The following is a 25,364-nucleotide window of genomic DNA, read 5'->3' as shown; positions in this document are numbered from 1 at the left end:
AATCTGTCCACAACTTTTTGAGATATCTTGTTCACAGACAAAGACAAACAGACAGGTGAAAACATAACCTCCTTTCACCTTTTGTGGCGGGGGCAAAAAGCACCAAATTTCAGAAAGAAAATTGGGTGCTCCACGAAATTTGGCTGTGTCCACAAGATCATTTGACATGCCTCATGTTCAAGATATGTTAATGCATATGTGCCAAATATGAAAGAAATGCATCTATTCAGTTTATTAGTGGCTGTGGGCAGATGCACAGATGCACAGATGGAAGGATGAAAGGACAGACTGACAGGAACTACTCCGAGCTGGGCTGACACCTGGTCAGGACCGAAAAAATGAACTAAAGAGTTGAGGTGTGCACGCCTGGATTTTGGAGTCTTAACCAGGAGTGGGGTACAGAAAAAATGTGTGTGTGGGGTGCAGTGGAGGGGAGCTGGTGAAGGTTGAAGAGCTGATAAATTAGAGGGAGCAAGACTGGAGAAGAGGCTGGAAGAACAGAAAGGCCACCGACCTGGTGGTTGAGAGCCATACGCCTTGTGCTTCAGCCTAATCATGGAGCAAGGAACCCTGAGAGCTATACATTCCACAGAATCCAGGAGTGACATATATGATGCTGGAACACCAGCCAATAGGGGTGAACAGCACTCCATTGTGCTACAGCCAACAACCTTGTAGGCTGCAGGTCATTTTATTTTCCAAGGGGACGATAGTACCGAAAATGCCTAGTCTGCAGCAGCTGCCTTTAGAGGACTGCTTTGCTATGTGGTTGAACAATGAAAGATCATGGCGGCTAGTGAGGCCTCAAAGTTCAAGAAACAACTTCTTCCAGTGGCTTACTATGGCAATAGACAGGTGGACTCATTTGGCAATCCTTATGGAAGAACAGGGTGGGGGCTTTTAGATATGCCATGGTTGAATAAAGATTTTCTATATAATCAAACCAGCATTTCATCAATTCCAGCCCAGCAGAGTGATGCAGCTGTTGTGTGCCTGTCATTGTAGAGTCGCATGCAAAAATGAAAGAGCATCAGAGAGGTCTTTAAGTAGATGAGGAACACGAACTTTGTTGATGGCCATGTTATCCATCGTGAGTGACATTTTCAGCTTTACCAAAGGCTACGATTCCATTCATATCGTTTTTGCAAAAGATTAGGGCTTGCTTTTATCCAGGCAAATACCCTGGGGGAGGGGAGGGGAAACCCCCCCAAAAAAAATAAAAAAAATAAAAACAAGTACACATACATTCAAAGTACATCGCCCCCATGCCAAATAATTAAATATCCTCCAGTGCGGCCAGAGGCACCCCGGCAATACTGCTGTGCAGCTCATAGAGTTTATTTGGAGGGAGCGGGGCACAATAATTGATTAATTGCATAATTAAAATCAATAAAAGATTGTCATAAAATATTTTCTTAATGAATTGGCTCATAGCATAACTAAACCACTAGTGCTTCATCCGAAGATGTAACTTTTAGAAATTTAAGTCATTAATAAAAAAATTAAATAATTAATTTATCAATAAATAAATAATTAATCGATTAATTGATTAATCAATAAATCAAAAATACCATTTGCAGCCAAATCACTTGGTCATTGTCATGTCCAAATATCAGCTTCATAGCTCAAAAGGTGCCTGAGATATTGCTCAGATGAGAAAGAAAATAAATAAATGATTAATAATGAAAATAAATAAAGAATAATCATTAAAAAAAAATTTTTAAAATCAATTGGCTAATAGAACACAAACCACCATAATTTCATCAGAATCTGTAACTTAAAAAAAAAAAAAATGTAGTCATGAATCGAACAATTAAATAATTAATTGATTAATTGATTAATCAATAAATCATGAATAGCGTTTACCACCAAATCACTTGGTCATTGGCATGTCCAAATATCAGCTTCCGAGTTCAAAAGGTGCCTGAGATAATGCCCAGAAGAGAAAGGAAATATATAAGTAATTAATCGATTAATTGATTAATCAATAAATCAAAAATACCCTTTACAGACAAATCACTTGGTCATTGTCATGTCCAAATATCAGCTTCCTTGCTCAAAAGGTGCCTGAGATATTGGCCAGATGAGAAAGAAAATACATAAATGATAAATGAGGAAAATAAATAAATAATAATCATAAAAAATTAAATAATTAATCAATTGGCTAATATAACACATAAACCACCACCATTTCATCCGAATCTGCAACTTTAACAAAATTAATTAAGTCATTCATCGAATAATTAAACAATTAATCGATTAATTAATTAATCAATAAATCAAAAATACCCTTCACAGCCAAATCACTTGGTCATTGTCATGTCTAAATATCAGCTTCCGAGTTCAAAAGGTGCCTGAGATATTGCCCAGATGAGAAAATAAATAAATAATGAATAATGAAAACAAATAAATAATAATCATGAAAAAAATAATTAATCAATTGGCTATAGAACACATAAACCACCTATACTACATTTCATCAGAATCAGTAACTTTCAAAAAAAAAAAAAAAAAAAAAAAGAATAATGAAAACAAATAAATAATCATCATGAAAAAAATAATTAATCAATTGGCTATAGAACACATAAACCACCTACATTTCATCAGAATCAGTAACTTTAAAAAAAACAAAAAACTTTAGTCATTAATCGAATAATTAAATAATTAATCGATTAATTAATTCATTAATTAATCAATAAATCAAAAATAGCCTTTGCAGCCAAATCACTTGGTCATTGGCCTGTCCAAATATCAGCTTCACAACTCAAAAGGTGCCTGAGATTAATGGCCAGAAGAGAAAGGAAATGTATAAGTACTTAATTAATGTCTAATAATTAAATAACTAATCAATTAATTGATTAATCAATAAATCAAAAATATATTTTACAGCCAAATCACTTGGTCATTGGAATGTCCAAATATCAGCTTCCTAACTCAAAAGCTGCCTGAGATAATGGCCAGAAGAGAAAGGAAATGTATAAGTACTTCATTAATCGCTTATAATTAAATAACTCATCAATTAATTGATTAATCAAAAAACAAATGAACATATGTCACCCACAGGGTGAACCGTATCTTGCCATTTGACCTTGACCTTAATAATTTCGTATGGTGAATAGTATGTCTTCATGACCAACGCACATGAAATATTGAAAGATTTTGATGAGAACTGAGGAAATAATTTTTTCATGAAAATTCCGTTTTTTCGTCATGACGTCATCAAATGACGTCATAGCATCAAACTGTTTACAGATCTGGGAAGCACTCATCAAGGGCATTCATATGAGGTATTACTCGATATGGTACCTACGATTTCAAAATTTGACCTTGGGGTCAATAATTTTCGACCTCCAGCGCTAACCATGAAGGTCAAGGCCGATCGCCACCAAAAAATAATCAGCTGAGCGCCGGACCATATACTAGATTCCCATGAAGTTTGGAGACGATCCGATCAAAGTTACTCAAAAAATAAGGATTTCAACATTTGACCTTGGGGTCAATAATTTTCGACCTCCAGCGCTAACCATGAAGGTCAAGGCCGATCGCCACCAAAAACTAATCAGCTGAGCGCCGGACCATATACTAGATTCCCATGAAGTTTGGAGACGATCCGATCAAAGTTACTCAAAAAATAAGGGTTTCGTCGACCTCCATGATTGACCACAAAGTGACCTTGACCTTTGACCTTGACCTTCAAAATTTTGTGTGCTGAAGGGTATCTCTATAGGACTCTGATATGCGAAGTTACATGCGAAGATATGCGAAGATATGGTACCTACGATTTCAACATTTGACCTTGGGGTCAATAATTTTCGACCTCCAGCGCTAACCATGAAGGTCAAGGCCGATCGCCACCAAAAACTAATCAGCTGAGCGCCGGACCATATACTAGATTCCCATGAAGTTTGGAGACGATCCGATCAAAGTTACTCAAAAAATAAGGGTTTCAACATTTGACCTTGGGGTCAATAATTTTCGACCTCCAGCGCTAACCATGAAGGTCAAGGCCGATCGCCACCAAAAACTAATCAGCTGAGCGCCGGACCATATACTAGATTCCCATGAAGTTTGGAGACGATCCGATCAAAGTTACTCAAAAAATAAGGGTTTCGTCGACCTCCATGATTGACCACAAAGTGACCTTGACCTTTGACCTTGACCTTCAAAATTTTGTGTGCTGAAGGGTATCTCTATAGGACTCTGATATGCGAAGTTACAGGAGTTTCCAATAATAACTGTGGTCTACAGAGTGATCTAAACGTGAAAAAAAATGATTAACCACAAACAAGAACTGGGAAGTGGCCCTGTGCTGTGTGTAGGAAGGGTGTCGGAGTGAACTCCATTCAATGTACAATGTGCGCTGAGTGGGTTCATCAAAAATGTAGTGGTCTGAGAGGGTCATTAACCAGTGTGGCAGCTACATTCAAATGTAAGGTGTGCACAGAGGGAGCTGCAGATGGAGGAAATGTTGAGTTGGATCTTGGAGACGGCGTGAAGCTGGAAGGTGTGAAAACATTTTGCTACCTCGGAGACATGCTGAATGGAGAAGGTGGATCAGACTCGGCAACGGTTGCTCGAGTGAGATGTGCATGGAAGAAGTTTCGGGAACTGGGTGGTGTGCTGATGATGAGGGGAGTGTCGTTGAAGCTGAAGGGAAAGGTGTATGCTGCATGTGTGAGAAGTGTTACGATTTATGGGAGCGAGACATGGGTAATGAACGTAGAGCAGCAACGAAGGTTGGAAAGGGTGGAAATGCGAATGGTTCGGTGGATGTGTGGAGTATCGTTGAGAGAGAGGAAGACAAATGATGAATTGCGAAAGATGATGGGAATAGAGCCTGTGATTGATGCTGTGAAGAGGAACAGGTTGAGATGGTTTGGTCATGTGTTGAGGAAGGATGAAAGTGACTGGTTGAGAAGAGTGATGGAAATGAATGTAGAAGGAAGCAGAGGACGGGGAAGACCGAAAAAGACTTGGCTAAAGATGGTGGAAGAAGAAATGCGGGCAAGGGGGTTAACAAGGAGAGATGCAGAAAATAGGGCAAAATGGAGAAGATTGTCATGGGGACCGCAAGGCTAACCCCCGCTCTAGCAGGGAAAATGGCCTTTAAAATGCATGTTGTGTTGTATTCACAGAGGATTTGTTCTTGAAAACTAACACGAATCAGTGAATGTTGGGGCTGTGGAGGTTTTCAAAGACCCTCCCAGATTATCGTGAGATGTCTTTCTTTTAAGAGTAGGCGAATTATCGCCGGCATCTAGTTTCAAATTTGTTTTTCACTTAATTTAATTCTCAGGATTGATGTGTCATTTGTTGCTGCTGTTTAAAGGCAATGGCAAACCTCCAATGAGTGTCTCTTCCCACCAATTGTTTAAATCCTCATGGATCAAGACAAAGACTTTGTTTCAATGGGGGAAAAAGAGGGAGAGCAAGTTCATGGAGGCCAGTGGTTCATAAAGGACAATTTCAAAAGTTTAACACTAATGCACAAAATTAGAGTTTCATTTTAAAAATGCTTAGAAATAAAAAATACTCTAAACAATTCCAAACGGTTAGCTCACACTTTTGCCATGTCATTTTATTTTAACGAAAACGAAACGTTTGTTTTGCTTCGATCTTTCGTGATCGCAAGAGCGTGATCCTGGAAATAGTTGCCCTTTTAACTGCTCGGAGTATAAGCTTGAAGGATGATACAGTATTCAATATCTTTTTACAAAGATAGACATTGTTTAAATTGATAATTTAAAACGTAATGATATCATAGTCCTCGTGTTAGATTTTCATTTTATTTTACATCATGCTGATAGTTTGCGATAGTCTGACCCAGCAAAAATGTTAGGGGTCTGTGGGTGGGTGGGGATGGTGGGATGGTTTCTGCCAGCAAAACCCACGAGTAGCTGGAGCACGGGGGCCACAAATGTAGGGACAGTATACGAAAACTTGGGGGGAGAACCTCGAGTAGCGGGGTTACACAAATTGCGAATCCGCGAATGACTGGTTTTCACGGTATTTGCATGCAAATACCAGTACACAAATATACATAGTATAATGCAAAAAACCAAAAATAATTTGAAGTTTGGGCTCCATCATGTGCTGTAAGTAGTGCTGCTGTAAGTTCTCCCAATTATCAGCAAAGCCATGGAATCCATCATTGCTTCAGATATGAAATCTTTCCTCCTCTCCAATTGCTTGATCTCTGATCATCAATTTGGTTTCAGACCTGGTCTGGTCACTCTACTCTACTCTGGACATGCTGCTTCTGCTTTCTCAACAATGGATGGAGGTCCTCAATGCCAAACAGGAAATTAGAGCTGTCTCCCTTGACATATCACATGCCTTCGATACGGTCTGGCACCCAGCTCTGCTCACCAAACTCTCCTCTTTTGGTATCCATGGAAATCTCCATGCAAGGCTGGCGGACTTCCTCTCTAGTCGTAGTCAACGTGTGGCCCTGAATGGGTTTCTCTCATCTCCTCTTCCTGTTCAGGCTGGAGTTCCCCAAGGCAGTGTTCTGGGCCCTGTGCTTTTTCTGGTCTTCATCAATGATCTCTATGACTCTTGAAAATCCTCTCTATCTCTTTGCTGATGACTCCACTCACTGTCGCTCCATTCTTCATCCCTCAGATCGGCAGTCTACAGCCTCCTCACTCTGCAGACCTGGACAAAATCAGACTGGGCAAACAAGTGGAACATGTCTTTCAATCCTGACAAATCTCACACTCTTACGATGTCTCTCCAAAAAGACCGACTGGACAACCCTCCCATCCACTTTCTGAATAATCCTCTCCAAGAAGTTCTGTCACTCAAGCTTTTGGGTCTCACTATTTGCCATGATCTTTCCTGGGAAAACCACATTTCAAATCTGGCCTCCAAAGCCAGTCGCCGACTGGGCATCCTCCGTCGTGCGAAGTCCTTCCTTGACACACCTGAGCTCCTCACCACATACAAGGCTTTGATCCGCAGCTCAATGGAATACTGCTCTCCCCTCTGGGCTGGTGCTCCTGCCTCACACCTAGCTCGGCTTCACGCTGTTGAAACCAAAGCATTCAGAATCATTGTAATCTCCCGGGATGAAGCTAACTCCAAGGGCCTCTCACTCACTCACCGCAGGCAGGTTGGTGGTCTTTAGGTCTTCTACCGACTCCTCTCTGGCCTTGCCCCCCCAGCTCTCTCTGGGCTCTGTCCCGCAAATATTCCTACAGGTCGCACAAGATCTGCCTGCAACCCTCTTATGGTTAAACTGCCAAAATCAAGACTCTCTGCTCACCTTCACTCCTTCATTCCTCTTTTCTCCTGCCTCTGGAACAAACCCCCTCACTCTCTTCAATCCCACTCCACCCTCCAGGTCTTTAAAACAGCTGTTCACCACCATCTCTTATCTTCCCCCATCCAAAACCTTGATCTTTTCTACCCCTGCTAATTTCACCCCAATTCCACTTTTTTGAAATACCAACTTCTGTCCTGGAAGTCCTTGGTGTCCTTGTGTTTTGTACTTCTCCCACTCCCCCCCTCCCCCCCTTCCCACACCTCCTCCCCCCAAGCCATCTCCCTCCCACACATCTCCCTGCTCTCAAATGTTGTGTTTGTGTGCTTCCCCTTCTCACCCCATCTTGTCTTCCGCTCCCTCTTTTTATACACATTTTGTTTGTCTGGTTCATTTGTTTGTGAAGTAAATGTTAGCTCTTTCATGAGCCTCGATTCAGTGTACAACAAAAAAGGGGAAAAAAGTGAGCATCCCATCTGTAATTGTTGAAACCATCACACATCTGTGCCCCCAGTGTTTGGTGACTTCGCAATCACATTTGAATGGGGGGGGGGGGGGGGGGGGGGGGGGAGAGTGGAGAAATTGGTGTCCTGCCCAGGGAAATCTTATGTCAATGTTAATGTACAAAAACGAACCAATGTTCATATGAAGAAACGTTTGTCTCAAATACACACAAAAACGAATCTGCATCACACCTGAGTCATCCCCTTTCTTGGTTTTTCATGCCTCAAAACTATAGGCTGCCTTAAAACAATCTTGTACAATTCACAACAACAAAAAAAATATCGCAAGTTAGGTTTGCATCAGTGTTAAAATGACCATCGATACAACTGAACTTGCTTAAATGTCCTTAAGACGTACAATGTAAGGAGTTTAACCGAAAGTTGTTTCCTTACCCCTTACTCCAATCACCAAGACGTAATCCTCCTTTTCTTGTTTTGAACGTTTATGTAATCTTGACGTTTTTCTCTTTTCATCACACTAGGGCATGCCCGTACTATATCTATATCTAAAATTATATCCCCCCCCTCTATTTACATGAAATGGTTTGGTCCAAAGCGAACGGCTTGCGAGTGGTGACAATCCCCCCCCTCTATTTACATGCAATGGTTTGGTCCAAAGCGAACGGCTTCCGGAGTTTGGTAAAGAAATCGCCATCGCGTGCACAAACGCGCAGGAAAGCGAATGAATCGCAAATTCGTTTTTATTAGTTGTAAAACATAGTTTAACGCCAACATAGTTTGCAAACGTGAAATAAATGAATACGCTCTCAAATGTGCCATCCGAGGCAGAGTGTGCCCGCCACGTTCGGCACACGCGATCGTTCGCTGCTCTCTGATTGGTTGAATCGTTTTTTGGACATAGCTCGGTAAGTAATTGTCCGATTAATATGAAACCTTGAAAAGGCACATCCTCGGGTCCCCAGCAATATACCTGGCAAGTTAAAAGTATATCGGACCCGTGGTTGTCGAGAAACAGCGGTCACAGACAAACAAACGTACAGACAGACAGAGATTACTGGAATTATAGATAGATGAGTGAGGCTCATGGAAGAGCAAGGTAGAAATAAAAGTGGAACAAACATCAAGGGAATGAACGAATTGGAGAAGTTGAGAGGGAGGGAGAGAGGTAGAGAGGGAGAGAGAAAACACAAACCAACACGGAAATGGTTGGGTTAATTAAGAAGAGTTAAAGGGGTTAATATAGATGATGAGAGGAAATGGCAGGACACAGTTTCCTTGACGTCCTGAAAGGAATATGAAGACAGAAAAACCTGTGAAAGATGGTACCATGGAATGGAGAAGCGAAGAATAAATAAATAAACAAGAAAACGTCATGCGTAGCATGATACTTGCAAAATACGCCCCCCCCCCCCCAAAGTTTTCCAATGATACAGCAAATTGTCCATTTCATGAAGTTTAAAATTTACAATCTTGATCAAAGCTCGGGTCAACAGGATGAAAAGTGACGATTTTTCAGATGAAAAATGATGATTTTGGAAGGTTGACCTTCAGTTGACCTTTGACCTTTTGACCGCAAAAATAGTTAGTTTCCCTATTTAGTGACTCAATGTGCAAATGCTGTTCAATTTTCAAGTCAATTTGATGAAAATAGAGGATTTTAGAAATTTGGCCTATGTTGACCTTTTGGCCTATGTTGACCTCAAGAATACTTGGTGGTTGAATTCAGTGACCAGATGTGCAAGTCCTCTCCAAATTTCAAGTCAATTGGATGAAAATTGAGGATTTTAGAAATTTGGCCTATGTTGACCATTTGGCCTATGTTGACTTAAAAAATTATTGGTGGTTGAATTCAATGACCAGATATGCAAGTGGTCTTCAAATGTCGTCAATCGGATGAAAATTGAGGATTTTAGAAATTTAGCAAAGTTGGTGACCTTTGGCCTATGTTGACCTTTTGACCTATTGACCCCAACAACAATAGGCTTCTGGCATTTGACCAACTCTACCACTTGGTGAAGTTTGGTGAAGATCAGTTGAAAATTGTGACCTGTAGGCCGGTGACAAACAAACAAACAAAGTCACAAACACAACCGACCAATATACTTGCAAAATCGTTGATTTTGCAAGTAATAAACAAGACGACGTCATGCGGAGCACGATACTTGCAAAATCGGCCACCCACCCCCAATAAAAAAAATTCCATTGATACAGCAATTGGCCATTTCATCAAGATTAAAATTGACAATCTTGATCAAAGCTCGGGTCAACAGGAAGAAAAGTGACGATTTTTCAGATGAAAAATAATGATTTTGTAAGGTTGACCTTGAGTCGACCTTTTGACCTCAAAAATAGTTAGTTTCCCTATTTAGTGACTCAATGTGCAAATGCTGTTCAATTTTTAAGTCAATCAAATGAAAATTGGTGATTTTAGAAATTCGGCCTATGTTGACCTTTTGGCCGATGTTCACCTAAAATATAATTTGCGGTTGAATTCAGTGACCAGATATGTAAGTCATCTTTAAGTTTCAAGTCAATTGGATGAAAATTGAGGATTTTAGAAATTTGGCCTATGTTGACCTGTTGGCCTATGTTGACCTTTTGGACTATGTTGACCTTTTGGACTATGTTGACCTTTTGGACTATGTTGACCTCAAAAATACTTGCTGGTTGAATTCAGTGACCAGATATGTAAGTTATCTTGAAATTTCAAGTCAATCAAATGAAAATTGAGGATTTTAGAAATCTGGCCTATGTTGACCTTTTGGCCTATGTTGACCTCAAATATACTTGGTGGTTGAATTCAGTGACAAGATATGCAAGTCCTCTTCAAATTTCAAGTCAATCGGATGAAAATTGAGGATTTTAGAAATTTGGCAAAGTTGGTGACCTTTGCCCTATGTTGACCTGTTGACCCCAAAAACAATAGGCTTCTTGCTTTTGACCAACTCTACCATTTGGTGAAGTTTCGTGAAGATCGGTTGAAAATTGTGACCTGTAGGGGTGACAAACAGACAGATGAAAAATCGGTCAGAGACCGAGGACTTGCCGGAATGTACTTTTTTATCGGCCATTTAGGACAAATATGGCGGCCGAACTACGTGACCGATGACGTCATCATTAACATATTTTATTCCCCATGGAGAGTTCTTTACAATGAGCCACATCTCAATTTTTCTATTCAGGACTATTGGAGATGTGGAGGCGCAAAGTTTTTCGATTTTTCCAAGATGGCGGCCGAACCACGTGACTGATATCATTAACATATTTTATTCCCCATGGAGAGTTCTTTACAATGAGCCATGTCTCAATTTTGTCTATTCAGCACTTTCGGAGATATGGAGGTGCAAAGTTTTTCCAAGATGGCGGCCGAACTACGTGACTGATGACGTCATCATTAACATATTTTATTCCCCATCGAGAGTTCTTTACAATGAGACATGTCTCAATTTTTTCTGTTCAGCACTTTCGGAGATATTGAGGTGCAACGTTTTTCGGTTTTTCCAAGATGGCGGCCAAATCACGAGACCGATGACGTCATCATTTGGGCACAGTATATTAGAGGGCAAGACAAATACATGTGCAAAGTTTGGCGATTCTACGTGCAACGGTGTAGAGGTAGTGATGCAAACAGACAAATGAAAAATCGGTCAGACCGAGGACTTGCCGGAATGTACTTTTTTATCGGCCATTTCGGACAAATATGGCTGTCGAACCACGTGACTGATGACGTCATCATTAAAATATTTTATTCCCCATGGAGAGTTCTTTACAATGAGCCATGTCTCAATTATTTCTATTCAGCACTTTTCGAGATACAGAGGTGCTAAGTTTTTCGGTTTTTCCAAGATGGCGGCCAAACCACCTGACCGATGACATCATTAACATGTTTTATTCCCCGTGGAGAGTTCTTTACAATGAGCCATGTCTCAATTTTGTCTGTTCAGCACTTTCGGAGATAGAGGTGCAAAGTTTTTCCAAGATGGCGGCCGAACCACGTGACCGATGACGTCATCAATTGGGCACAGTCTTTTCCCGGGCAAGACCAATATGTGTGCAAAGTTTGGCGATTCTACGTGTAATGGTGTAGACGTCGTGCTGCAAACAGAGACAGACAGACAAACAGACAAATGAAAAATCGGTCAGAGACCGAGGACTTGCCGGAATTTACTTTTTTAATCGGCCTTTTAGGACAAATATGGCAGCCGAACCACGTGACCGATGGTCATCATTAACATATTTGATTCCCCATGGAGTTCTTTACAATGAGTCACGTCTCAATTTTTTCTGTTCAGTACTTTCGGAGATAAAGAGGTGCAAAGTTTTTCGGTTTTTCCAAGATGGCGGCCGAACCACATGACCGATGACGTCATCAATTTGGCACAGTCTATTCCTGGGCAAGACCAATATGTGTGCAAAGCTTGGCGATTCTACGTGCAACGGTGTAGACGTCGTGCTGCAAAGACAGACAGACAAACGAACAGATCAACATACTTGCCGGTATAGTAACAAACAGACAGAACCACAAACGCAACCGACCAATATACTTGAAAAAAATCTTCGATTTTGCAAGTAATAAATACTCGAGGTGTGCAATAAACTTGGATTTTGGAAAGGAAACCAGAAGGGGGTAACTAGAACACATACATCCTGGAGTTGCTGGGGAGGGTTGGAGAATACAGAGATTAGAGGCAATGTTGGAAAATGGACAGTTGAAAGCAGAGACCACCGACCTGCCTGTGAAGTGAGAGCAATATATATTGTGCTTTAGCCTCACCACGGGACATTCCAATAATTTTAAGAGCTTTCAATTCCAGAAAATCCAAGCGAGACTGATGTGAAGCTGGGGAACCAGCCCATAGCAGAGACCAGTCAGTACTCCATTGAGCTATGGACAATGCTGTTCAACCGTAATGGAAGCACCAACAATAACCCTTCCAATTCAGCGCCACCATCGTCGGAAGTCACTAAACATGCTGCTTCAAGACTGGTTATGCCACCCAAGGGAAAGAGGTAGAGAGGCACCAGAGAGGGAAACGAAGTACCAGAGAGGGAAACGAGGTACCAGAGAGGGAAACGAGGTACCAGAGAGGGAAACGAGATACCAGAGAGGGAAACGAGATACCAGAGAGGGAAACGAGATACCAGAGAGGGAAACGAGATACCAGAGAGGGAAACGAGATACCAGAGAGGGAAACGAGATACCAGAGAGGGAAACGAGATACCAGAGAGGGAAACGAGATACCAGAGAGGGAAACGAGATACCAGAGAGGGAAACGAGATACCAGAGAGGGAAACGAGATACCAGAGAGGGAAACGAGATACCAGAGAGGGAAACGAGATACCAGAGAGGGAAACGAGATACCAGAGAGGGAAACGAGATACCAGAGAGGGAAACGAGATACCAGAGAGGGAAACGAGGTACCAGAGAGGGAAACGAGATACCAGAGAGGGAAACGAGATACCAGAGAGGGAAACGAGATACCAGAGAGGGAAACGAGATACCAGAGAGGGAAACGAGATACCAGAGAGGGAAACGAGATACCAGAGAGGGAAACGAGATACCAGAGGGAAACGAGATACCAGAGGGAAACGAGGTACCAGAGAGGGAAACGAGGTACCAGAGAGGGAAACGAGGTACCAGAGAGGGAAACGAGGTACCAGAGAGGGAAACGAGATACCAGAGAGGGAAACGAGGTACCAGAGAGGGAAACGAGGTACCAGAGAGGGAAACGAGGTACCAGAGAGGGAAACGAGGTACCAGAGAGGGAAACGAGGTACCAGAGAGGGAAACGAGGTACCAGAGAGGGAAACGAGGTACCAGAGAGGGAAACGAGGTACCAGAGAGGGAAACGAGGTACCAGAGAGGGAAACGAGGTACCAGAGAGGGAAACGAGGTACCAGAGAGGGAAACGAGGTACCAGAGAGGGAAACGAGGTACCAGAGAGGGAAACGAGGTACCAGAGAGGGGAACGAGGTACCAGAGAGGGAAACGAGGTACCAGAGGGAAACGAGGTACCAGAGAGGGAAAGAGGACCTATAGAGGGAAAGAGGAACGAGAGAGGGTGAAGGAGAGAGAGGGAGAGAGAAAATGGAACCTGCCCTGTGTAGCAATGCTCACCACAAGGTGGGAGAGTTTGGCATCATCACAGCACCCTGTATGTATGCAAAGATGCTCGCTGCGCAACACAACCACCAAGGAACAGGCAGGAACCGTGGTGCAGCAGGGCAGGCACCACCATGCAATGGCAAGGGCACAAGCAGAGAGGCTTTTGAAACACCAAGCCCATCCAGTGTCCTGTCTTTTATTTGGTCCTCGCGCAGTTGGACCAGACCCTCACAATGTGTGTAGATTGGGCAACGTGGACATCACGCGAGGCTCACGCACCCTTGCCAATTGGCTGGGGAGCTGGTAATTTTCTGATTGCATGTCGTTCACGGTCCTTGGGCGTGACAAAATTTCCCAACCTTGCTACGTGCCTGGTAGGTTTTGGGGAAGGCACTCTTACACACAGCAATGGGATCCACCTCTCCTCTTTACATCAGTCTCACACCTCTCCTCTTTACATTAGTCTCTCATGGATTCTGTGTAATCCAAAGATCAATATTATTGGCATCTCCCACAGTGCAGCAGAAGCACAAGACCTGTTGCTCTCAAATTGCAAACATGCAGGTGGCCACCGATTCTATTTATTTATTTTTAAGCTCCAACCCTCCACAGTTCCTACTCCATGATGCAGACATTCTCCCATCAACACCTTGGTTAAACTCCAAAAAGCAGGCCAAATACACACATTCACTCTTTTGTTCCCCTTTTCAATCCAAGCTCCATGCTAAGGACAGCAGAGGAGTGTAGCATGGCCTGCAGGAGCTCACGGACTACAAACCGAGGTCTGTAGCTCCTCCCAGCAATGACATTAGTCTTCCTGACAGCCTTAATGATTTTTATTGCCACTTTGATGTACCTGCACCCGCCCCCCCCCCCCCCCCCCCCCAGAGGGAGCTTTCAGCAGTGGACCACCTGGACCCTCCCTTTGTGATACAGGAACACACTGTCAGAGCCCTGCTGCATAAACAGAACTGTAGGAAAGCAGCTGGCCCTGATCTAGTATCAACATCCACCCTGAAAGAGTGTACTAACGAGATGGTGCCTGTCTTAACTGACATTTTCAACTGGTCTCTGAGGCTCTGTAAGGTTTCTGTATGTTTCAAATTTGCAGTGCTAATCTCTATACCTAAGAAATCCAATGTGTGCTGTTTCAATGATTATAGGCCTGTTGCACTGACCTCTGCCATTATGAAGGTATTTGAGTGGCTGATATGTAACCACCTGTCTAATGTTGTATTGGACCCCTACCAGTTCGCATACAGAGCTGGTAGGTCTGTTGATGATGCCGTCTCCCTTCGCCTACATAACATCCAGCAACACCTTGAGGCTCCTGCTACCTATGCACATGTTCTGTTTGTTGATTATAGCTCTGATTTCAACTGTATTCTGCCTTCTAGATTGTTTGACTGCCTCCTCAACCTATATGTTAATCAATCTCTGGCCCTTTGGGTCCTTGACTTCTTACAGAATAGAACTCAGGTGGTTAAAATCAAAAACAGATACTTTAAACCCCTAAGTATTAGCACAGGAGCACCTCAAGGATGTGTGCTGTCTCCTCTCCTGTACTCTTATGTATACAAATGACTGCCTGTCAGAATGTTCAAGTTTGCAGATGACACGACAGTTGTGGGCCTCATCTCCTCTGGTGATGAATCAGCCTACCATGCCAAAATCTCCCTCATGGTCAACTGGTGTCACAACAACAATCTTCAGCTGTCCATTACAAAAACCAAAGAGATGGTTGTGGACTTCAGGAGGGACGGGATGGAGCTTTCGCCTCTGGTCATCAACAGAGCAGGTGTGCAATTTTAAGTTTCTCGGCACCATCTCCTCCTCTGAAGTGGAAGGATAACACAATCTCTATCATAAAAAGGGCCCACCAGAGACTATTCTTTCTGAGGAAACTCAGGAAGTTCAGGGTGTCAAGGGAGGGCATGCTCCAGTGTTATCGCACTGTCATCGAATCCACACTTACCTTCTCAATAACTGTTTGGTTCAGCAGTATCATGGCCCAGGAAAAAAAGGAGCTGGACAAAGTCATACCTACAGCCTCCAAATTCATTGGAACTGACCTGCCCTTTCTCTCCTATATCCACGAGTCCCGAATGCAGTGGGTTGGCCTGAATATCCTAAGGGACGCTTTTCATCCAGCCAACCCCCTGTTCGAACTACTACCCTCAGGGAAAAGACTCAGAGCCCTCAAGGTCAGAACCTCTAGGTTCAGGAACGGCACCTATGCTATTGCCATCCGCATTCTGAATGCACAGTACCACTCCTATAACTATAAACTACTCATGAGCTTATAGTGCACTTGGCACTTTAGCTACAGGCCATTTTAAAGGGCCACAGACACAGAAAATCATGTTTGGTTTAATTAATAGATATTGCTTCACTTAACACTTAATCGTCCTTTTTTTTGAATAAATATCACTCGATTGGCCCCCTCCACCCAAAAAACGGCGATTTGATTGCTCATGTGACTGGTTACGTCATCAAGGGAATTTTTGTTGCTGCTGGTAGTTTTTAGCTGGTAGTGGAGTCCCACCCCTAAAATCGTGATGTTCATTCATGATGTGACCTGTGTGACGTAATCGAGGGAAAGGTTTCTCAGCACGCAATGATAACTGCCTGACCAAGATTCTTCTGATAGTCAAAATCATTATTAAAAACTACCAGCAGCAACAATAATTCCCTCGATGATGAAGCCAGTCACATGAGCAATCAAATCGCCGTTTTTTGGGTGGCGGGGGCCAATCGAGTGATATTTATTCAAAAAAAGGACGATTAAGTGTTAAGTGAAGCAATATCTATTAATTAAACCAAACATGATTTTCTGTGTCTGTGGCCCTTTAAAATGGCCTGTAGCTAAAGTAAATGCTAGAGAGAGAAAGAGAAAGAGAAAGAGAAAGAGGAAAAAGAGAAAGAGAAAGAGAAAAAGAGAAAGAGAAAGAGAAAAAGAGAGAGAAAGAGAAAGAGAAAGAGAAAGAGAAAGAGAAAGAGAAAGAGAAAGAGAAAGAGAAAAAGAGAAGAGAAAGAGAAAAAGAGAGAGAAAGAGAAAGAGAAAAGAGAAAGAGAAAGAGAAAGAGAAAGAGAAAGAGAAAGAGAAAGAGAAAAAGAGAAAGAGAAAGAGAAAAAGAGAAAGAGAAAGAGAAAGAGAAAGAGAAAGAGAAAGAGAAAGAGAAAGAGAAAGAGAGTCGTGGGTCGGGACACAACCTCGCTGGAGGAACGAACCTCCTGCCATCCCTATCATCATTCCCCGTGTAAGTCTGATTGTCGTCCGTCCTATTATGTTGTCTGGGCTATAAGTAAGACTGCATAGATAAGCTAGAAATTGCTCTGTGTCCTTCTGATCCTTCCATTTCCCTGTATATTACTTTGATTGCTTTTCTTCCTTTAGTTGTGTGTAAATAATTAATAAATCCTGTTCTTCCTACCTTGCCTTCTTTCCTTCACATCCGTTCGTCCTTGTCTTTTCCACATTGATTACCTGTGGCGCGATTTTGGCCAACGTTTCGGAATCGGGTTAGTGAATGCTAATGACTCGAACTTCGGGATGCTAAAAACCGCTTGGCAACTAGACCATCTAAAACCGGGGTTCGAGCGGGAGTCCCTCCCCTGCTTCGCGGTCAGGAGTGGCACTCAGGTCCTTGGGACTTTTCGTAGACCAAATACCCTGGCTGCTCCCGACCGGAAGGAGCGTTGGGACCCCCAGGACTCACGTCGGTCAGTCGCGGACAAGGGGATTAATCCCCCCTTCTTTAGGGGAAAAGGGGCCGACGTTGAGATCCGCAACAATTGGTGTCAGGAGCGAGATTCGGACCTGAAGTGCACTTAGCGCACTCAAATGACGAGTGGTAAAAAAAAAAAAATTTTTTTTAACATCCAAATTTAAAATCGTGCCATGGATGATCAAGGCGAGCGGGTGCCGGGAGGAGAGTTAAAAGAGGGGTTAGAATCAACCCAGGACCCCATGGAGGAGGTGGGAGTAATAATGGAGGAGGAAAGCAATGAGGATGTGGTGGCAGAGGCTTCAGGTGCACAAGATGGCGCCCTCGCGCACAAGGTTTCGGGCACACAAAATGGCGGCTCGCACGTGGTTGTGGCAGCCGCGCCCGCGGCGCCGGTGAATTTTAACCTCTTCATGGTGCACATGGAGGCCCTCATGCTAAGGATGGGTGAGCGATTAGAAAGTAAAATAGACACCCAAAAGGAAGAAACGAGGGCTCAGGGTGAGCGAATACAACACCAACAACATGCATTTTAAGGCCATTTTCCCTGCTAGAGCGGGGGTTAGCCTTGCGGTCCCCATGACAATCTTCTCCATTTTGCCCTATTTTCTGCATCTCTCCTTGTTAACCCCCTTGGCCGCATTTCTTCTTCCACCATCTTTAGCTAAGTCTTTCTCGGTCTTCCCCGTCCTCTACTTCCCTCTACATCAATTTCCATCACTCTTCTCAACCAGTCACTTTCATCCTTCCTCAACACATGACCAAACCATCTCAGCCTGTTCCTCTTCACAGCATCAATCACAGGCAATATTCCCATCATCTTTCGCAATTCATCATTTGTCTTCCTCTCTCTCAACGATACTCCGCACATCCATCGAACCATTCGCATTTCCACCCTTTCCAGCCTTCGTTGCTGCTCTACGTTCATTACCCATGTCTCGCTCCCATAAATCATAACACTTCTCACACATGCAGCATACACCTTTCCCTTCAGCTTCAGCGACACTCTCCTCATCAGCACGCCACTCAGTTCCCGAAACTTCTTCCATGCACATCTCACTCGAGCAACCGTTGCCGAGTCTGATCCACCTTCTCCATTCAGCATGTCACCGAGGTAGCAAAATGTCTTCACACCTTCCAGCTTCACGCCGTCTCCAAGATCCAACTCAACATTTCCTCCATCTGCAGCTCCCTCTGTGCACACCTTACATTTGAATGTAGCTGCCACACTGGTAAATGACCCTCTCAGACCACTACATTTTTGATGAACCCACTCAGCGCACATTGTACATTGAATGGAGTTCACTCCGACACCCTTCCTGCACACAGCACACGGCCACTTCCCAGTTCTTTCCACCTCACCACATGCTTTACCACTTGCCATCACCTTCGTCTTTCCGATATTCACCTTCAGACCTTTTGTCTCCATACATTCCTTCCACTTGTTCATCTTTTCCTTCAGTCCATCCATACTTTCCACAATCAACACCAGATCATCTGCATACAACAACTCCCACGGTAAACCCTCCTTTACGTTCTGAGCCAGCACCTCCATCACAGCTACAAATAGTAGTGGACTTAGTACCGACCCCTGATGCACTCCCACCTTCACCTCAAACTCACCACTGTTCCCGTCCTTCGTCCTTACAGCTGTGCGCGCTCTTTTGTACATTGCCATCACTACTCTGATCAACCATTCCTCCACTCCTAACTTCCTCAATGCCCATGTCAATACTTTGCGTGGAACCCTATCGAATGCTTTCTCCAGATCAACAAACCCAAAAAACAACTCTTCCTCTTCTCCATGTACTTTTCCTGCAACTGCCTCACAATGTAAAGCGCATCTGTCGTTCCTCTTCCTGGCATAAATCCAAACTGCATTTCGTCGATCTTCAGTTTCTTCCTTATCCTCCTCTCCAACACCCTTTCCAATACCTTCATTCCATGCTCCAATAACTTTATCGCTCGGTACGAGCCACACTCCAGAGGGTCACCTTTCCCCTTGTATAGAGGGACGAGTGTACTCAGTTCCCAATCCACTGGAATGCGGCCTTCTTTCACCACCAGATTACAGATCTCTGTCATTCTCTTCACACCCCAACTTCCTGCTGCCTTCAACATATCTCCCACAACTCCCGTCGGCCCTCCCGCTTTTCCACTCTTCATTGCTTTTATCGCTTCCTCAACTTCCTTCTCAGTTATCTTCTCTGCCGGTCCTAAAACTGGGTTACTCTCTATGTTGCCATCCCATTCATTCTCTGTATTCAACAGCATTTCCATATATCTTTTCCATCTTCCTTTAATTCCATCTGGGTCGACAACGATTTGTCCCACTTCATCCTTCAAGCAACTCACCCCCATCACGTCACACCTCTCTTTCGCTATCTGCTTTGCAATCCTGAATACTGCCTTCTGACCCTCTTCCGAATCCAAGCGTTCTCCGAACATTTTCCTACATGCCTCCTGCGCCTTTGCTACCTCTTTCTTTGCAGCCTTCCTGGCTGCCTTATAACTTTCATCCTCTGTTGTTTCTGCTCCCGTACCCTTCGCCTTCTGCCACTCCTTGAACTTCTTCCTCTTCTCATCAATCCTCTTTCCAACTTCATCATCCCACCACCATGTTTCCGAGTGCCTCGGTTGTCCTTTTGTCCATCCACATACCTCACCAACGGCTCCCAACAGACTAGCTTTCATTGACATCCAACCACTTTCAAGCTCAACCACATCATCCTCTATCCTACTCAGCCTCTCTTTTAATGCCTCCCTTACTGTCACCTCTTTCAACCTCCACACCTTCATTCTTGGTTGGTACTTCACCCGCCGAGCTCTCCTCGCACCTTTCACCCTTATGTCGCAGACAACCAAGTGGTGCTGTGAAACAGCCTCCTCCCCCGGGATCACCTTTGTGTCCCGGAGGTGCCCCCTATCTCGCCTACGCACCATCAGGTAGTCAACGGTTGTCGTCGACCCACCTGACGTGTATGTAACAAGCTTATTATCCTCTTTCTGGAACTGAGTATTACAAATCAACAAATCAGCTCCATCAGCAAACTCCAAAATCCTTTCACCTTCTCCATTTCTCACACCATATCCGTAACACCCATGAACTCCCTCAAAACCATCCATACTCCTTCCCACATGTCCATTTAGGTCTCCTCCCACCACAACAACAACTTCTTCATCTTTCACGTTTTCCATCAGCTTCTCTATCGCACACCAGAACTTGTCCTTCTTTTCATCGCTTCGACCAACCTGCGGAGCATATCCCGAGATGACGTTCACCAAGAGCTTTCCAATCATCATTTTCACCATCATCAAACTATCACTCACTCTAGTCACACTCACCACACTGTCTACAAACTCCTCAGAAAACAGGACACCAACACCATTCACGCCCTCCGGGCACCCTTGCCACACAAACTTGTATTTCTGTCCCTGCCTACCCTTCACCATTCTCACACCACTTCCCTTCCAATGGGAAATCAAATTGTAGGATTGGAAAACAGAATGGGGGAGCAATTAGAAAATCAAATCGGGGGATTAAAAACGGACGTGGGAAGTCAAATCGGGGGGCTAGAAGCCAAATTTGAGGGTTTAGACAACAAATTTGAGGGTTTAGACTAAATTTGAGGATTTAGTCAACAAATTTGAGGGGTTAGACAACGGGATGAAAGAGGTGAAGAATGGGTTAACGGGGTTAGAAAACACAATGGAAGGCAAATTGAGGGAAATAGGGGAGCAATCCGCCCAGGAAATTAAACAAATGGGAGATCAGATAGAGGAGGTGAAAATCGGGTTGGAAACGAAATTGGATGCCCAGAGGAACGATTTGGAACAGATGAGGGCAGCATCTACCAAAGAGATGGGAGAAATGGGGGAGGAGATCAGACGAGGTGTGGGTGAGGAGGTCGCGGGGGTACACGAAGAGGTAAAGCGAGGTGAGGAGCGTCTGGAGAAAGAGGTGAGAAATAGTACGGCTCGGTTACAGGGGGGAATAGAGGATCTGACGAGGGGAGTAGAACAGCTGACGGTGGGACAAAAGGAATTAGGGGAGCAAGTGGAGAAGAACACTGCAGTAATTGTGGGGTTGAAGGCGACACATAAAGAGATTAAAAAAAGAACTCGTAGCGACGAAGAGGGAATGTCAGATGGTACATGAGGGGTTGACAAAGAGGTTGGACGAGGTAACAGAAGCAATGGAGATGAAAGAACGGGAAGCAAGGACGCACATAGAGACGACCAAGGTGGCATTAGAGGAAGAAATTGAGGGGGCGCACCGGGAAATGAAAGAGGTAAAGCAAAAGTTAGAGGAAGTGGAAGAGGGGGTGAGTGAAATTAAGAAGAGACGGAGGGAAACTAAGAGGGAGATAAAGGAGGAGGTGATGGAATATGTGCAAGGTCTGTGCTCAAATCGTGATGACGTGCTTACTAACCAAATAAAGAGTTTGCAGGTGGCGGAGGAGGAGCGAAGACGAGGTGCCGAGGTGAGTGGCGATAAACTCGGAAATGTATATGGTGTGAGGGGAGATTCAGTCAGCTTGGGTGTTGGTTTAGACCTGGGTGTTCGTGAGGGACCAATGGTGAGGTGTATGACTGATCCGGAGTGTATGGAAAGAGGTGTGCAAGGAGGTCTGACTATGGGGAGTGAGAGGGGTATTGGTGAGCCAGCGTGTGCGGCTGTGATCGGGTGTGTGCAAGGATGCACCCCCATGAGTGGTACTGAGTATGTACTGGGAGAGAGTGCGACAGGTGCATGAGAAAGGTGTGGAACAGAGGTGTGTGTGTGAGGAAAAAGTGCGCGCCGAGGAGTGTGTGTGCTGTCGAGAGTGAGTTGGTGTTGGCGCGGGTGCGGGGGGGCACCTTGAAACGCGTGATGGGGAGTGTTACAGGGGATGTAACAGAAGAGTGCACACCTGCGGTGAGTGTTACGGAGGACGTAACGGGAGAGTGTGCACAAGAGGATGCACGAGAAAGGTGTGTAACGGACGGGTGCATGATAACAGAGTGCGCTGTCGAGAGTAAGGGTGAATGCGCGACCGAGTGCGGTGGTGAGAGTGACAAAGCGACACAGAGCACGAGTAGGTTGTAGCAGGTGAGATTGGATGCACACCTGGAATGGAAGGATGCACACCTGGAATGGTCGAGCGCGTGTGGGAATGCACACTTGAGTTGGTAGTGAAGCACATGATTGGGTGTGCGGAGGAGAGCACACCCGTGGTTGTCACAGAGGATGTGACCGAGGAGTGGGCGCGAAGAGGTGTGTTGGTGAGGTGTGCGAACGACGAGTGTGTGCCAAGATGTGCGGTGGTCAGGTGTGTGACCGTGTCTCACCCCCGCTTGAGAGAAACCAAAGGAGATACCGGAGGACACGAGAGAGAACGTGCTGCTGAACTGGTACGAGGAAAGGACATACGAGAAGAGAACGTGCTGCTGAACGGGTACGAGAGCTGGGTGCGTGTTGAAGGAGCTGGGTTCGAGGCTGGAGAGGAGAATCCCAGCACTACCGACAGAGAGAGAGAGAGTCGTGGGTCGGGACACAACCTCGCTGGAGGAACGAACCTCCTGTCATCCCTATCATCATTCCCCGTGTAAGTCTGATTGTCGTCCGTCCTTTATGTTGTCTGCGGTATAAGTAAGACTGTATAGATAAGCTAGAAATTGCTCTGTGTCCTTCTGATCCTTCCATTTCCCTGTATATTACTTTGATTGCTTTTCTTCCTTTAGTTGTGTGTAAATAATTAATAAATCCTGTTCTTCCTACCTTGCCTTCTTTCCTTCACATCCGTTCGTCCTTGTCTTTTCCACATTGAATACCTGTGGCGCGATTTTGGCCAACGTTTCGGAATCGGGTTAATGAATGCTAATGACTCGAACTTCGGGTTGCTAAAAACCGCTCGGCAACTAGACCATCTAAAACCGGGGTTCGAGCAGGAGTCCCTCCCCTGCTTCGCGGTCAGGGATGGCACTCAGGTCCTTGGGACTTTTCGTAGACCAAATACCCTGGCTGCTCCCGACCGGAAGGAGTGTTGGGACCCCCAGGACTCACGTCGGTCAGTCGCGGACAAGGGGATTAATCCCCCCTTCTTAAGGGGAAAAGGGGCCGACGTTGAGATCCGCAACAGTATTTTTTTTTTTTTGCACTTTATAATGTATACAACAACCACTGAATGTTTGGAGGTTTTCCATGCCCCATTAATGTATGTCTTTTTTGTCTTTAAGAGCACACCACCTCAAATTCCTAACAACTGTCAAGTTGATGTGGTATTGTGGTAATAAAGTATTGAATCTTGAATCTTCTCCAGTTTGTGGAATTGCTCTCTTCCATCCAAAGCTTCAAAAGTAAGCAGTGCACCACAATGCCAAGTCATCCCATATCCCTCCCCAGTTCTTTTTATCCCACAATCGTTTCCAGTGCACTCCTAAGAACTGTGTCCACACAGTTCATATTCACTTTGTGCCTAGCTTGCATGTAAGTTAAGCTGTAGAAATTCTAATTCTGAAGAGTTTAAGTGAAAATCCACTTTAAATGCAAGTGTTTTCACAATTAAAAAATAATTAAGTGTTGATTTCAAAAAACATGACATTCTGTTTTCAAATTAATGCAGTGGTGTGTTATGTATGCCATCATTTGGATGCATCATCCAAATTCTGAGCTATTTAGCATCAAAATGATTTGCTCCATTAAAATGGCTTTGAAAACGCTCAAATACATCTGTTTATGCCATTATATTTATATTCCAACCCATGCTGTTTTCTCACCCAACCAGTAGCTTACTACCAGGACAGTGAAGCATGTTGATCCATAATGTTTGCATGGAAAAAATGCAAAATTGTTTGAAATTAACAATGACAATCAGGTTGTTTCCCCAAAATAAATCACCATAAATAATCTCCACAAATGTCGTGTATACCGTTTTATAGTATTAAGGTAAGACAGCATGACTTTTAAGTAATTTATTCCAGAAGCTACTGGTCAGTCAGGTCTGATGGATGTGAAGACCTTCAGGTATTATAAATTTTTATTAATTTGTGGAAATACAGATCGTACCATACAATTAATATAATAAGCAACAGATTAAGGATGAACATTTTAAAACTGGCATCATGAGTTTTGGAGATGGTTTGTACAGCCGGATAGATGGTCCTACTTGACACCAACCATATTTCTTTCAGGATTCGTACCCTTAGCCTTTGGATCAAAAACCTATACCACAAGGTACCAAATGAGAAAATAAATAAGTAAGCAATTAAAGCGATTACAATAAAAACCTTTGTGCGCATTTAAATTCACAGAACAATGTTGGAGGGAGATTTTAAGGAAACAGCAAGATGAGGAAAAGAAAGGAGTGAGGATTGGGAGGGAAAACTTCATGGCCCAAAACAGTGGAGGTGCAAGACAGTGAAGACGTCACAAAGGCAGTAGATATTCAAAATATTTGCAGTGTATACAAAGAGGAAATGCAGTGTTCAGAAGGAACATAAGTGAATGATGTAGGATAAAGCAGATATGTAAATAGAGCTGCAATGAACGGAGATGAGGAGCAGTGTGTACAAACCACCAGTCGACTGTCAGAATAGCCAGGAGGGACACAGGGCGAACACTCGGCCTTTTTGCCCTTTACCCAAAGGCTTATGGGTGGCCACAAAAGCAAACTCAGGCCTTAAGGTACAAAAATAGCATCGTGTGCCAAAAGATCCAGATGAAGGCAGCAAGTTGACTGTTACAAAACATCGTTTGTGCAGGAGGAACAACAGTCACCATCTAGGATTCTAGATGACATCCCTGTCATGTCTGAGGCGAA

General features: G+C 43.9%; 1 protein-coding gene across 14 annotated transcripts in view; it reads right to left on the bottom strand.

The window, feature by feature from the left end:
- MARCHF7 (membrane associated ring-CH-type finger 7) overlaps positions 1-25,364 on the bottom strand; it is a 138,878-nt gene that overhangs the window by 67,059 nt on the left and 46,455 nt on the right. Inside the window, exon 1 of one of the 14 annotated variants that reach the window (XM_068123179.2) lies at positions 8,161-8,238. The exons of the other annotated variants lie outside the window; for them this stretch is intronic. The gene's annotated coding sequence lies outside the window, so the exon portion shown is untranslated. Of the gene's footprint in view, positions 1-8,160; positions 8,239-25,364 lie in introns of those variants that run through there. 14 annotated transcript variants of the gene reach the window in all.

The sequence above is a fragment of the Myxine glutinosa genome, chromosome 7 (assembly GCF_964187855.1).
Source record: "Myxine glutinosa chromosome 7, kmMyxGlut1.1, whole genome shotgun sequence".
Lineage (NCBI taxonomy): Eukaryota > Metazoa > Chordata > Myxini > Myxiniformes > Myxinidae > Myxine > Myxine glutinosa.
This window is presented reverse-complemented; position numbering and strand designations above follow the sequence as displayed.